Source organism: Cervus canadensis, chromosome 11, assembly GCF_019320065.1.
Source record: "Cervus canadensis isolate Bull #8, Minnesota chromosome 11, ASM1932006v1, whole genome shotgun sequence".
Classification (NCBI taxonomy): domain Eukaryota; kingdom Metazoa; phylum Chordata; class Mammalia; order Artiodactyla; family Cervidae; genus Cervus; species Cervus canadensis.
Genome location: NC_057396.1, coordinates 7,956,209 through 7,970,591, shown reverse-complemented (window position 1 = coordinate 7,970,591; position 14,383 = coordinate 7,956,209). Strand labels below are relative to the sequence as shown.

Below are 14,383 nucleotides of genomic sequence, written 5' to 3'. Positions count from 1 at the left end.
ACTGCTCCATAACTAAACTGATGTTTATTCTAAAATACAAACAGTGAATATGAGACTAGAGAATTTGACCTGAATTCAACATTTTTTACATACTTGTGTATATACATATGTATATTTCATCTGTTTTCGCCTCTCCTTATAAAATTGAAATTCATTAAAAAATGTCAGCCATGACCCTAGTGCATGAAGAAAAAGTGCTCTAAAAGGAAACAAAAGCAAACCCATAATGACTGGAATTGTCAAAAGGACACAGAAACCAACTGAAAGGGAGTCATATGGCCAAAACTGGAAAAATATGAGCAATAAAATAAGATTGGATTAATACCCAAAGGGTGGCGTAAATAAAATAAATATCCTTGAGTCCATATTAACATAAATAAATCATTGAATAAGTCAGTAAATGAGGAAGAAGAGACAAATCTGCAGAGAAGAATTCCAAATAATTTTTGTAGTTGTCTGTCCTTAAGGAGGTAGAGCAAAACTCCACATCTTGAGTGGGATCTGTTCCAGTGACTTTCATCCAAAGGGTATGGAAAGAGAGAGAGAGAGAAAAGAAAGAGTAATTTTTATTGGTGAACCTGAAAATACTACCTCAGTCCCTTGATTAAGGTCAATAGCAACAGTAAGCCATGTTGATACTATAGACACTTGATTTGGTGTGATCAGAATGGTGCCTTATTTCCACAATCTTTCTCCTCAAAAACATAACCCCAAGATAATCATAAGAAAAATATCAGACCAGTCCAAGTTGTTATACAAAATATTTGATCAGTACTCTTGAAAACTGTCAAAGTCATAAAAAATGAGTACCTGAGAAACTATCACAGCCAAGAAGATCTTAAGGAGATGTGATGAGTAATGTATTTAATATGGTATCCTATATGGGAGCCTCAAACAGAAGGACGTTAGTAAAAACTAAGTAAGTCTGAATAAAATGTGAACTTTAATTAATATGAGTATATCAATATGGAATCATTAATTGTGACAAATGTACCTTACAAAATGTGAGATATCAATAATAGGATAAACTAACTGAATATGGGGTATATGGAAGTCCATGTACTATCTTTAAAATTCTTCTGAAAATCTAAAACTATTCTAAAGTAAACAGTTTATATTGAGTAAAAAACATTTAGTTACATTATATAAAATAGCAATCTTGAGGATGTTCACTATTGTCTAACATTCTCCTTCTTTATACTGGTCAAGTCTCTTCAAATACACCTCATTTATTTTTCTCACAAATAAAAAATGACAATTCAACATTAACTATTATCACCATTGATCCACTTCATGTTTTTTCCACTTTATGCACAGGGCATTTATGTTTTCATACTTCTTTAAACTTCCGGGATGAAATTACTGTGTTAGGTTCTTACTACATAATTCCTACATTCTTAGATTACTGTTATAGTAGCCCCTGAAATCTAGCAGCTTTCTAAATTGTGTTACTTTTTCAGTAATTTAACAGATAAAATAAAGGAGAGGCAAATTCAAGGATAATTTTTATAATTAAATTTTTTAAAACAATCAGGTAAGGGAAAAGATGTAAAAGTCAAATGCTCACTAAACACACTTTTCTAGAAATATTTTCAGAGATTTAAAACCCTAGAATCACATTTTAATAAAGTGATAATTTTGAATGTATAAACATATATCATGAATATTTAAAATGTAGCCAGTTTATTAATCTCCTTCTTAGGTCAAATGCCTTTACCAACTGTAATTTTACATACATGAGATGAAATAGGACATTTTTTACTTTAACACTGCATGCATATTCACGTACTATATGTCAGCACCTCTAAAATGCCTTTCCTATACCAGTTATTTGAACATATTGTTTTAGAAATTGCATGATGGTGTTTCATGGCAAACAGTTTTATTTTGTTTTATTTATACAAAAATGTCTTTACAGTTAACTAGTTTATTACATTCTTCCACATGTTATAAAATTAGTGGAAAAATAAAAAAATGAAATTACTGAATTTTCAAGATACTATAATTGGGCTTTCCAGGTGGCATTAGTGGTAAAGAACCCACCTGTCAAAGCAAGAGAGGTAACAGATGTAGGTTCGATCCCTGTGTCAGTAAGATCCCCTGGAGAAGGGCATGGCAACCCGCTCAAGGTTCTTGCCTGGAGAATCCCATGAGCAGAGTGGGATTCCCTGTTGAGCTACAGTCCATAGGGTCTCAAAGAGTAGACACGACTGACGTGGCTTACTGCACACACACCACACAATAGTATAATTAAGGTAATGATAATATTATTCTATATGACAAAGCAGTGAATCTTTTAATCTCAGTTGGATGTTCATTAAAATTAAGTTGTGTAAACAGTGTCCCCAAGGATAAGAAAGCAAATACCTGAAACAGTATTGTAGAGAATTTCTAAAAGAGGAACTATTGTTGTGAGCACAAAAACAAAACTAAAGCAACAGTTTTTCTTCTGAGTCACATGCAAAGAGAAGTTAATAAGGACATAAAGCTGTTGAAAAAGATTGCTCTTTAATTAAGAGAAGAAAGTTGCTGTTCAGTTTTCTTCTTATCAATTATTGGATATGCATAGTAAAATATATCTTGTATGCTTCCTGATGATTACCCTATAAAATCTCTTTAAAAATCACTCTAAGCAAGACTTTAAAAATTTATTATGTTCTTCAAAAGAAAGCTCAGCTTCAAATTGACTGAAAGAATTAAAATTTGATGTAAAATTTATTATCTAAAAGTATCATTTATTAATTGTATTTAATGTTTTATTTGTGCTTCAAATGTTTTAAAAATTGAAATTCAGGGACCTTTTTAAAATCTAAAAGCATATATTACAATTGAAAAGATTATATATTTAATAATAAAATTTAATGATATTTAATAAATTTAATAAATTTTTATTAATTATTTATTAAATTTATTAAAATTATTAAAATTTAATAAAATTTTAAAGACATTATTTTATAACATGTATGTTTCAAATATGACCTGAAATTTATACATTGAGTTTTGTTTGGAAGTTGCTGGATGTCTCTATGCTACACCCATGACTGATTCATGTCAATATATGGCAAAAACCACTACAACATTGTAAAGTAATTAGCCTCCAATTAAAATAAATACATTAATTTTTTAAAATGAGATGTGTGTAGTTGCAGAAGTCAGTAAATTATAATATTCTTATTTTTCTCATCTATAGAATGGAGTTATAATAACAACTGAAATAATGCAAATAATGTATTCAGCACAATACCAGATATAGATAAATGGTCTACTATTGAACTCTTTCAAGAGTGTATCTACTTTGTTTAAGTAGACAGTTTAGTAAATCTACTGTGGTTACATTTGTGGGATTCAGTTGAAGAACTTTGAACATCTTACTAACCACTCCCTGTAGAGTTACCCACCTCCATCCTGTAAAGAGGCAGTCATTGTCTTCTCTTCTCATTTTGGGAGAATTTAGAACTCATTTCCACAAATCCAATGCCTCCATTTCTAGTTGCTCTGCATAAGTTCCCTTTGGCTCAAGTATCACAGCATTCCATGGTTACATAATGTCTTAGTAACTGCACTTCCTTCCAAAGTGAATACATTCCCAGGGCTTCCCTGGTGGCTCAGAGGTTAAAGGGTCTGCCTGCAATGCAGGAGACCTGGGTTCGATCCCTGGGTTGGGAAGATCCCCTGGAGAAGGAAATGGCAACCCACTCCAGTATTCTTGCCTGGAAAATTCCATGGATGAAGGAGCCTGGTGGGCTACAGTCCACGGGGTTGCAAAGAGTTGGACACAAGTGAGAGACTTCACTAACTAACACCATGGGCTGCCACATATTGGACAAATAAATGAAATATATAACTACATGAATAAATGATTATTCTACTTATTACCACCTTCATTATCATATTGATCTCCATGCTTCCAGAGGTTTAGCCATGAAAAAAAAAAAAGATACAGTACTACTAAATCTTACCAAAGTGAATAAAACCAGTCTAAAAGATCTCATGATTCATCCAGAGAAAAGCATATTTTTTTCCTTTGTTTATGTCTTTTAAAATGTAATGTTTTAGTAGAGCTAATATTATTTGAGACTGAAAGTTAAAGATTATGCTGTGGGAAGCAAAATGAGTAATGCGTCAAACTAAAAGATGGGGTAAATTCCATTCAAAATTGTATCGATGGTTACACATCTTGGTACGTGAAAGTAAGTTTCCTGATCTGGAGTATGAAATGTAAAATTGATGAAATATAAACATGCTTAGTAAAATCAAAGAGACAAGCATTAACTGAAAATGCTAATTAATGAAGAATATTTACAAAATTAGTTTTTAAACAATGTGAGGCTACGCGAATTTATATATGATTTTGTTTAATGCCTTTTATTTTTATTTCACTTAGCCATAAAAGCTCAATAGAAAAATATTAGAATGGCTGATTAAAATATCAAAAAGCTTTGTGGATTTTTTTCCCTGTTCCTCTTATGTTTTTCATTTCTAACTCTGTCAAATTCCCAGTTTTGGTTTAGAATGCAACAACTGCTAGATGAACAATACGGAAAGAAGTATAATGAGGTAGAAGTAACAGGTAGATGAATTTTATTCTGTTCGATGGTTACTGTCCTGGTTCTATCTGCACAACAAGTAGAATAACAATATCTGCCATTTTCCAGGTTATATTGAGGCAGACTTTGCCAAAGACAGAGGGTGAGGTAGTTTGAGGGTAAGCATTTTAAAATGTTTTATTTATTTATTTACTCATTGTAGTAGAGTTGATTTGCAAAATATAGCTGATTTACAAAATTTTAGTTTCAGGTGCCCAACATAGTATTCAGTATTTTTATAGACTATATTTTCTTTAAATGTATTATAAAATATCAGCTATATTCCCTGTGCTGTACAATATATACTTGTAGCTTATTTATTTTATACATCGTGGTTTGAATAAAATACAAAAGCATTGTTTGAAAGCATTCCAGAGTTTCTTTAAACCATGACCTGGACTTTAAAGTCCCATGTCACGGCTTAAATTCTTCTGCTGTAAGACACTAAAGGACTTGCTGGCAGTGGCTATGGCCATCATCTGTGTTGCTCTGATTCTGATCCTGATCCCGATCCTGATCGTGATCCTGCTGACCCTGAGGAAAGTGTTCAAGGCCTTCCAGCTGAGCTGCTCTCTAGGAGGATGGAAAACACATGGAGGTGGGCCCTAGGCAGGCCAGAGGCCAAGGAGATATAGCCAGTAGCCAGAGCAATGGAAGGACCAGCTTCTGATGGAAGATTGATGGGAGTGTCCTGGTCCACCACATACCCCTACCTTGCCCCTTCCTCCTTCCCACTCCTCACTGGTAACCACTGGTTTGTCCTCTGTGTGAGATCGTTTCTGCTTTTCTACACTCAAGTGATAACATACACTGCTTGACTTTCTCTGTCTGACTTATCTCACTAAGCATAATACCTTTCAGCTCCATCCATGTTGTTGCAAGTGGCAAACTTTCATTCCTTTTTATGGCCAAGGAATATTCCATGGGTGTGTGTGTGTGTGTGTGTGTGTATAATAATTAGAGTTCATTAACGTAGCAAGCTATTTTTCAGAGTATGTTAGAAAACAAACAGGTTTCTAACAAAACTGTTTCACCTAATTTCATAGAGAGAGAGTCAGTTAAACAAAATGAGAAGACAGAGGAATTTGTTCCAAATGAAATAACTAGTAAAAATAATAAATCTTGGTCATTGACTCACTGTTAATATCCAGTTATTTTCAATGTGATACACATACTAGAAATGTTTACTGAAATAAAGCAAAAATTATTCTATATATGAAGAATAAAGCATTCCAAATATGAATTCATATTATAAATCTGTATGTAAGATGTGATATATTCTGCTTCAGATATACATGCATAGGTACTGGACATCTTTAAAATACAATATGGTTACTTACAAAGGAAAGAAATAGAATGTGTTTAATTTTCATGTCTGTTTGTACCTTTTTTATAATAAATATATATTACTTTGAATTAAGGAAAATCATTTTAAAATAAAATTTACTTCATTATCTATAATTGTTATCTGAATATTTAAACAGTTTGTTAAACATACAGGAAGTATTAAGATGATTAATAGATTATACTTTGTTGACATTGTGCTATTTTAATCATAATTTCTTCATACTTCTATGTCTGATTCTACTGTTTAAAAGCATTTCAGAGTTGCTTGGCACAAAATGATTCACAATATGAAAAAAGTCTCCTTCCTCTCTTATTCACTGTTTCTTTTTGTGGGCTTTATTTTTTCAGTAATAGATAAACAACTTTTAATAACAGAGAAAATAGCATGCTCCTATTAACTTATCATTTCATGAAAGTTCACAAAATTATGATATTGCCAAAGACAAGTATTTTGAGAAAGCAGGTTGAAAATCTAATTATCCATTTTTATCATGCAAAAGCTGTTTGCAGCCACAATTCATTATAAAACCTGCTACAACTATCCAACCATATGTGTTAAGGTATATATTTCAAGTGGGCAGCAAAAACTAATAATGATGAAAAATTCAGAAATATGGAGTATCATTTTCTATTACTAGCCTTTCCACCAACAAAATATACAGTCTGTACCTCAGTTTCCCATTTTCAACTTATTTGCAATACAGTGTCAAATGCTAATTGAATAAGATGTTACAAATTATTTCAATGGAAAAGATCCTATACAGTTAAAAACAACATGCTTATTGATATCACCATAAATTATGAAATTCTTATATAATTAACATTATGATTTTTATTATATTATTTTGTCTTTTTCTAATTGAAAACTACAGACATACAGACTAATTCTCCTGATACTTGCTGTCCTCAGGAATAAGTGTTACAAAATTGCTTGGATTATATTTAAACAAGCAGCACATAAGCACTATTTATCAATATTTATCAGGATATTAAGTATTCAGAATCCATCCTTGTGTATTTATATCCAAGCTGTTTGATCTGTTAACATTTCAGGTTGACTCATGAATTACCCAGAAGATCCAGATGTTTTTACTATTCCTGTGTTGAAACATTGGTTTGAAAAGCTGTTTGCTAAGGTCAAAAGTAGGCACCATCTGTATAGGAAAGAAAAAATTTCCTTGTTCACTTTGTTTCTGTGATGACCTCTGGAAATGAGATTAAATCTGTGAAGTATATAAGTATGAAATACACTGTAACGCTTTTCCTTTTAAAATAAAGAAACTTCAATAAAATATCAAGATTTGTAAATTTAATTTAAAGAAACAAAAGATCCTTTAAAAGGACACTGAAAGAGTTTTACTTCTATAAACTAAATGAAAATGTCTACCTCTCAAACCGCAGGCCTATAACTCATATTTTAAAACCCTTTAAAAATGTTCATTTTTTTTTACATTTAGTCTTTACAATAATCATATGACAGGCGTTATTTTTTTTTCTATTTTGAAGATGAGGAAATCTGAGGCTTTAAAGACTTTAAGAAACATACCAGGAATGACAGCTACAAAATTCAGGTTTATTTCGTTCCAAAAGCCACATCCACTTTTAAAGACACATTTCATCATTCTATGTAATACTTACATTGATAGGACTTCAGTATAGAGAGGTATTGTTCAGCAATTGTTTACCAATTGTTTAACACAGCTATGAGTTAAGTAACTCTACTGGATCTCTATCACTATAATTAGATTAAAACAACTTTGAGATTTTTGTTACTAGACATGATAATGTATGGTATTATCATAGGTAGGAGTGTAAATAGAGTGAGAATGGAAATAATTAATCCTGAACAAGTTGGCATGGAAACATAGGTAGCTATAGCTACCTGCTGAAGCACCCTTAATAGTGAAACAAAGTTAAAAAAAAACAAAAAAAAAACCTAGAATTTCGGAGGGGAGAATTAGAAGCATATTTAATATTCCTAGCATGTTAAAAAGTGATTTTGATCAGTTGACACAAGTCACATCCTGTTCAACTAAGAATGGCATCGTTTCTGGATAAAGGTGGCAAATAGAACAACTTGTTATCAAGATAAAAATATACAATAAGAACAAGAAAATACTTCGTCTTCTTCTTTTTTTTTTTTTTTACTATTAAATGTGTATCAGTAAAGATTCTCAATATACCTAGTATGGTATAAAACAAAAAGAACCAGATTTTATCTCAAATTGCAATTACCAAGTTGATGTCCGGGCTTCCCTGGTGGTTCAGCGGTAAAGATTCTGCCTTCAGTGCAGGAGACCTGGGTTCGATCCCTGGATCGGAAGGTCCCCTGGAGGAGGGTTTGGCGACCTAACTGTAGTACTCTTGCCTAGAGAATCCCATGCATAGAGGAGCCTGGCAGGCTGCAGTCCATAGGTCGCTGAAGTGACTAAGCAGCAGCAATAGCATCAAGGTGATGTTTACCATGAACCTATTGTATTTAAAATATTAAATACTACCACTATCTATGTAAACTATATATGTATTCCTGAAAGAGTACGTTTCTCTCTGGAGTTCATGCTACTTCTGAAGACCAAATGCATGTGGTTTCAAAGATACAAAAAGAAGGAGTAAAAAATTAAAAATACAAACATTATCCACGTTAGAAGACTTCTCTTTTTAGTACTCTTTCTAAGAAGATAATCTGATTCTTTCTTTTAAAATGTATACATATTGCCCAGAAATTCTTGAACTTAGAGAGTTTCTAGTAATGTTTTCCTAATAACGGTTCATTTTAATAAGATTTAATTACGTTTACATGATGATTCTGCTTTTGACAGTATCTGTGGTTTATTTAGTGAAAATGCAATGAATCAATCACAAAAGTGAGTGGTAACCTCAAAAATCCTGGGTACCTTTAGCTATCCAGTTTAAAGCCATCACTTACAGTATGTGTACATATCTGCCTTGAACACATTTATATTATTTTTCTGTCATCCCTAGAATTTTATGCTTCATTATGTAGAGTAGTAGTCCCTTCATGTGCTCTTCAGAATTCTAGGGATACCCTCCAGTTCTGGTCCTAGAATGGGGTCTGTGATCCAAATGTGCTCTGAGAAGAGTTGTTGAAATATTTTTTGAATTCTTAGCTTTCACTATTACCAACTGAAGATTTCTAAAAATTTTGTTCTTCCTTTAGAAGCAACTTGATGCTTCTGATCAATTCAATTATACAGCATCAGAGGTAGTTGCTTAATGTGTATATTTGAATTCCTATCATCTTGAATATATTCATTAAATACACATTAGGTTGCAAGAATCTTAATTGATTTAAACAAGCATGTGACCCCATTTATTGACTTTAGGAGAGTTTGCTTGTTCTAGAGCACCTCATTTCCCTTGATTAGTAGACACCTAGATAAAAAGGGATACAGTGATTCATAGAGTTATGAGTTATAATATGCTTAGGGTTGGAAAAAAGAGGACCTATATAGGGCCTGGGAAATAATGCAATTTGGCTGTAAAACAGAATACAGAAAAAGAAATAGAGGGAGATGAATTTGAAAAGCTAGCTTTTTATTTAGGATAATAGGATGCCAAACTAGAGTTAAGTGCTTTGAAAGCTTAGTCAAATTCATTGTACTGAGCAATGGAGAGTGATGTCAGCAAACCTTTTCCAAAGAGATGACCTTTGAGGGAAAGAATAATCATCCATGAAATAATTAGTAATTGAGCTCAGTTGAAAGTAGGTTTTAAAATAAAGTTCATGAAAATGGCAGTTTATTAATTACTGAATAGTTAGAACCAGTTCAAAACTAGGAAAGGAGTATGTCAAGGCTGTATATTGTCACCCTGCTTACTTAACTTATATGCAGAGAACATCATGCAAAATGCCAGGCTGCATGAAGCTCAAGCTGGAATCGAGATTGCTGGCAGAAATATCAGTAACCCAGATGACACCACCCCTATGGCATAAAGCAAAGAACTAAAGAGCCTCTTGATGAAGGTGAAAGAGGAGAGTGAAAAATCTGGCTTAAAACTCAACATTTAAAAAACTAAGATTGTGGCATCAAGTCCCATCACTTCATAGGAAATAGATGGGGAAACAGTGGAAACAGTGACCGTCTTTATTTTCTGGGGCAAAGAATTGGACACGACTTAGTGCCTGAACAACAATCACAAAATTTCTACGTGTTGATGTCAGAAACTTTTTCTTTCCAAAGTAAAATTCTGTTCTAGGTAATATGCATAATGATGGAATACATTTCAAAAAATTTTATATGATCTAGCTAGCTATCTATCATCTATCCATCTCTCTATCTACAATTTTCTGTAAAGTTTCTTCTCCCTGAGAGGCTTCTAAATTCTATTTAAGTGACCTGTTTAATGACCTAAGGAAAAAGAGTCCTCTTTCTTGTCATAATAGGATATTGGTTTATTTGTTTGTATTTAACTATGCAAACTCTAGCATAATCAAAGTTGCTTGTAATCCGCTAAATGTAATCATGTGTTATATATCTCAATTAATCTTGCAGGCTATGGCTAATCACATTCCCACCAGGCAGGATCACACAACTCACAGAGCCAGGATTATTAAAATCCATATTTCACGCTAACAGCCATGTGGATGAGATTAGTTCCTAAGTAGGAATGCACCTGCCATAAATTCCTCCTTACTGTTATCTCCTGAAATACTGTGCTGTCAGAAGATGAACACTACATGATGTGCATTCAGAGTCTTTTTTTTTTTTTGTATTGGTCAAGTGAAATTTATCTTAATCCCTCACTGATTTTAAATGCACTACAGAACATAAACACACTTAAGCCCTCTTTGAGAAATCTGGTAAAAGCCAAAGTGATCATTCTGTTGTTGTTGTTTCATAGAGCACAAGTGTTTTCACTTTAACTTTTTGTACTAAATGAACTTAAGCAAAAATAATAAGTATTACAACTTAAAAACTAATGCTCATTTGAGTACCTCATTAATTTTGCTTTCACGTTTAAACATTAAAAACTCCTGAATGTCCTACATATTTGTTTGTGCATGAATTCCAAAAGCAAATGAAATACACTCGAGTAAAAGTATAATGAACAAAAAAATCACCTTGCCCAGGTCTCAGCCCATTATTAACTGAATAATTTAGACCTAATGACAGTCTCCCTCTTTTTCACAGGACTGGTGTAAAATTTACATTCAGATTTGTTGTCTTTGTCAATCTGAAAGGTAATCATTAGGAAGAAAATAAAAATCAAGCTCAGACTTTTTAATCTGAGTTTGAAATATGACTATGTAGGAGATGTCAGGAAACATTCTCCTTGGTAAAACTTACACTAGCCCTCATGATCTCTCAGAAATCTTATCTAAAATATTCTGTATGATAATATTTATTTGGTGAACATTAAATAAAATTTTAGAAATGTCCTCACTTGGGCCAAAATGAAAAACCTATTGCTTTCATCATTGCTAATAAAATAATGATGTATATAAGTACTTTAAAAGATATAAAGTGCTTTTGTGAGCCATTTTTAAGAGAATCTTTGAAATGTGTATCCTGCATAGGTCTAGAGCTATTATTAATATACTTGGTTTGGCACCAAATCTTTCTGTACCCTTTTTAAAAAGAATTTTAAATATGGAAGTCAGCAACCTTCAGAGGGCAAACTTTAAAAGCTAGAGAATAAATTATGACCTAGACCACTGTACTTGATGAATAACTATAGAGAGATGTTCCCTATATTGTTATAAAATACACATTTTTCCTACTATGTGGACTAAGGAGAAAATATTAATTCTACAAAAAATGGATCCTGCTGTATATAAATATAAATATAATATAAATAAATATATTTATAAATATAAATATAAACATATATAAATCTTTAGACCCTTTAAAAAAATAGATGTTAATCTTTGCTAGAGTTTTCACATACACATACATAGAGACTTCTTAAGCAATTTTACCCCTTTAATAAGTTAAATGATCTAAATGCATGCATTTGACATTTGTTTGACACATACAAATATTTGTATGACAAATGCAAACATATTCATACCACTTAGTGATGCCACAGTCAATCAACCAATGTTAAACTAGAAGATTAAAAGACCAAAGTCAATGGACATATAAAAGTTGACAAATGCATTAACTTTTCCTTCTGTATGCATTGTTTATAATCAGATGCTTTCAGAACTCTGATTAGATACTAGAAAAAAAAAAAAATCTCTGATTTGTTATGGCTTAAGCATTGCCAAGCAATCAAACATAACTAAACATTACATTATCCTTCATTTATCTTCTAAATGTGTTTTTCTTTCTCACACTTTGGTGAATGCATCTATAATTGAAGGTGAAGAAACTGGTATCACAACTTCCCTGCTCCAATTGGCAAACGCTATTCTTGCAATCAGTGGGACTGAAAAACTAGGGTCATATTGACTAATCTGTCTCTTTTTTTCAGAGTCACAAGTGTCATCAAACCTGGGTCATCTGCTAAATTTTCTACAATACTTCGCCTTTTTCTTTATACTATCCCTGTCCATTACACACAGTTGAAAATTTACTCTCAATTGGAATAGGTAAAGACTCCTACTAATCTTTCTGTCTCCATTCCTCCCTAACTCAAATTCACACTCCTCACGCTTTTATCGGAGAAGGCAATGGCACCCCACTCCAGAACTCTTGCCTGGAAAATCCCATGGACGGAGGAGCCTGGTGGGCTGCAGTCCATGGGGTCGCTGAGAGTCGGACACGACTGAGTGACTTCACTTTCACTGTTCACTTTCGTGCATTGGAGAAGGAAATGGCAACCCACTCCAGTGTTCTTGCCTGGAGAATCCCAGGGACAGGGGAGCCTGGTGGGCTGCCGTCTATGGGGTCGCACAGAGCTGGACACGACTGAAGTGACTCAGCAGCAGCAGCACACTTCTATCAGTGATTTTTCAAACACAAAACTATTTTTGTCATTCTCTCACAGTTTAAAACATTCAGTAGTTTCTAAATAACATGCAAATTACTTTTCAGCTATTCTTAATAGCTACACCAACCTAGACAGCATATTAAAATGCAGAGACATTCCTTTGCTAACAAAGGTCCATCTAGTCAAAGCTATGGTTTCTCCAGTAGTTGTGTATGGATGTGAGAGTTGGACCTTAAAGAAAGTTGAGTGCCAAAGAATTGATGCTTTTGAACTGTGGTGTTGGAGAAGACTCTTGAGAGTCCCTTGGACAGCAAGGAGATCAAACCAATCAATCCTAAAGGAAATCAGTCTTGAACATTCATTGGAAGGACTGCAGCTGCAGCTGAAACTCCAATATTTTGGCCACCTGATTTAAAGTACTGATTCACTGGAAAAGACTCTGATGCTGAGAAAGATTGAAGGCAGGAGAAGGGGACGACAGAGGGTGAGATGGTTGGATGGCATCACCGACTCAATGGACATGAGTTTGAGCAAGCTCCAGGAGTTGGTGATGGACAGGGAAGTCCATGGGGTCACAAAGAGTCGGACATGACTGAGTGACTGAACTGAACTGAATAGCTACATCATCCTCTTAGTTTATTATCATAACTGTAACATACAAATAATTATTTTACATATTAGCACATTTTTCTTTCTAAAATGTTCGATTTCCTCAGGCTTTTTAATCTAAATTGTCTAAACAAATTCTGCTGTAGCTGCTATGGCATTTAGTAATCAGAGGTCTGGGTCATCTTTTGCATTGTTAAAAGCCATATCTATTCTTCCTAATAGAACAAACACTTCTTCCTTCTGGGGGCCCTTTCAGATTCCACAGTTTTTCAGAGTGGATCAGCAAAATGCCTCAGTTATTAAAGATTGAAAGATCTAAGGCTGAAACTCTTGTCAACTTCACAACCTCTAGCCTTTTTGTGACTAAACATTGTCAACCTGTGCCCAGAAATTGTGTTTCAACACAAAATTAGCATTTGGGCTAAGTGGTAATGAAAGATCAGCCCGCTAGATGTTCTAGAATTTCAGTCTTCTCTCTGACCTCCCAAGTTTTGAAACTTACTCTAAAAAGCTTTGCTTTTGCTCTTTAGAAATTTCTTGTTGCTTCTTATTACTCCTTCTCTTAATGGTTTACTTTATTTTTCTTTGACACCTCTCTAATTTTAAAATCTAATTAAAAAAATAGGAGTACTGCTTTCTAAATTACTCTTGTGAGTAGTTTGTTTTTATAATCTCATGCCTTTAAATTTTGGGCAAAAATACAGAAAGGCAGTACAGATATTGATCCTTTTTTCAACTTTTATGGAAGGAAATGTAGGAATGATTTGTAATACTGTAGGGAACATGTCAACTGAGATTTTTGATTAATAAATCAGGCTCATTTAGCTAGAGGTATTTGAATAAAAGGCGATAAGATTTCATAGAATGAGCTCCATGCCCCTGTGTTTGATTCTCATCTTGCCAGACAATATGTTATCAAGATATACTTGGACGAATTACTTAAT

At 33.3% G+C, this 14,383-nt stretch overlaps 1 protein-coding gene across 1 annotated transcript in view; it reads left to right on the top strand.

Moving 5' to 3' along the window:
- The window catches only part of CNTN5 (contactin 5), a 1,555,907-nt gene that overhangs the window by 835,815 nt on the left and 705,709 nt on the right, over positions 1–14,383 (top strand). The window lies entirely within an intron of this gene.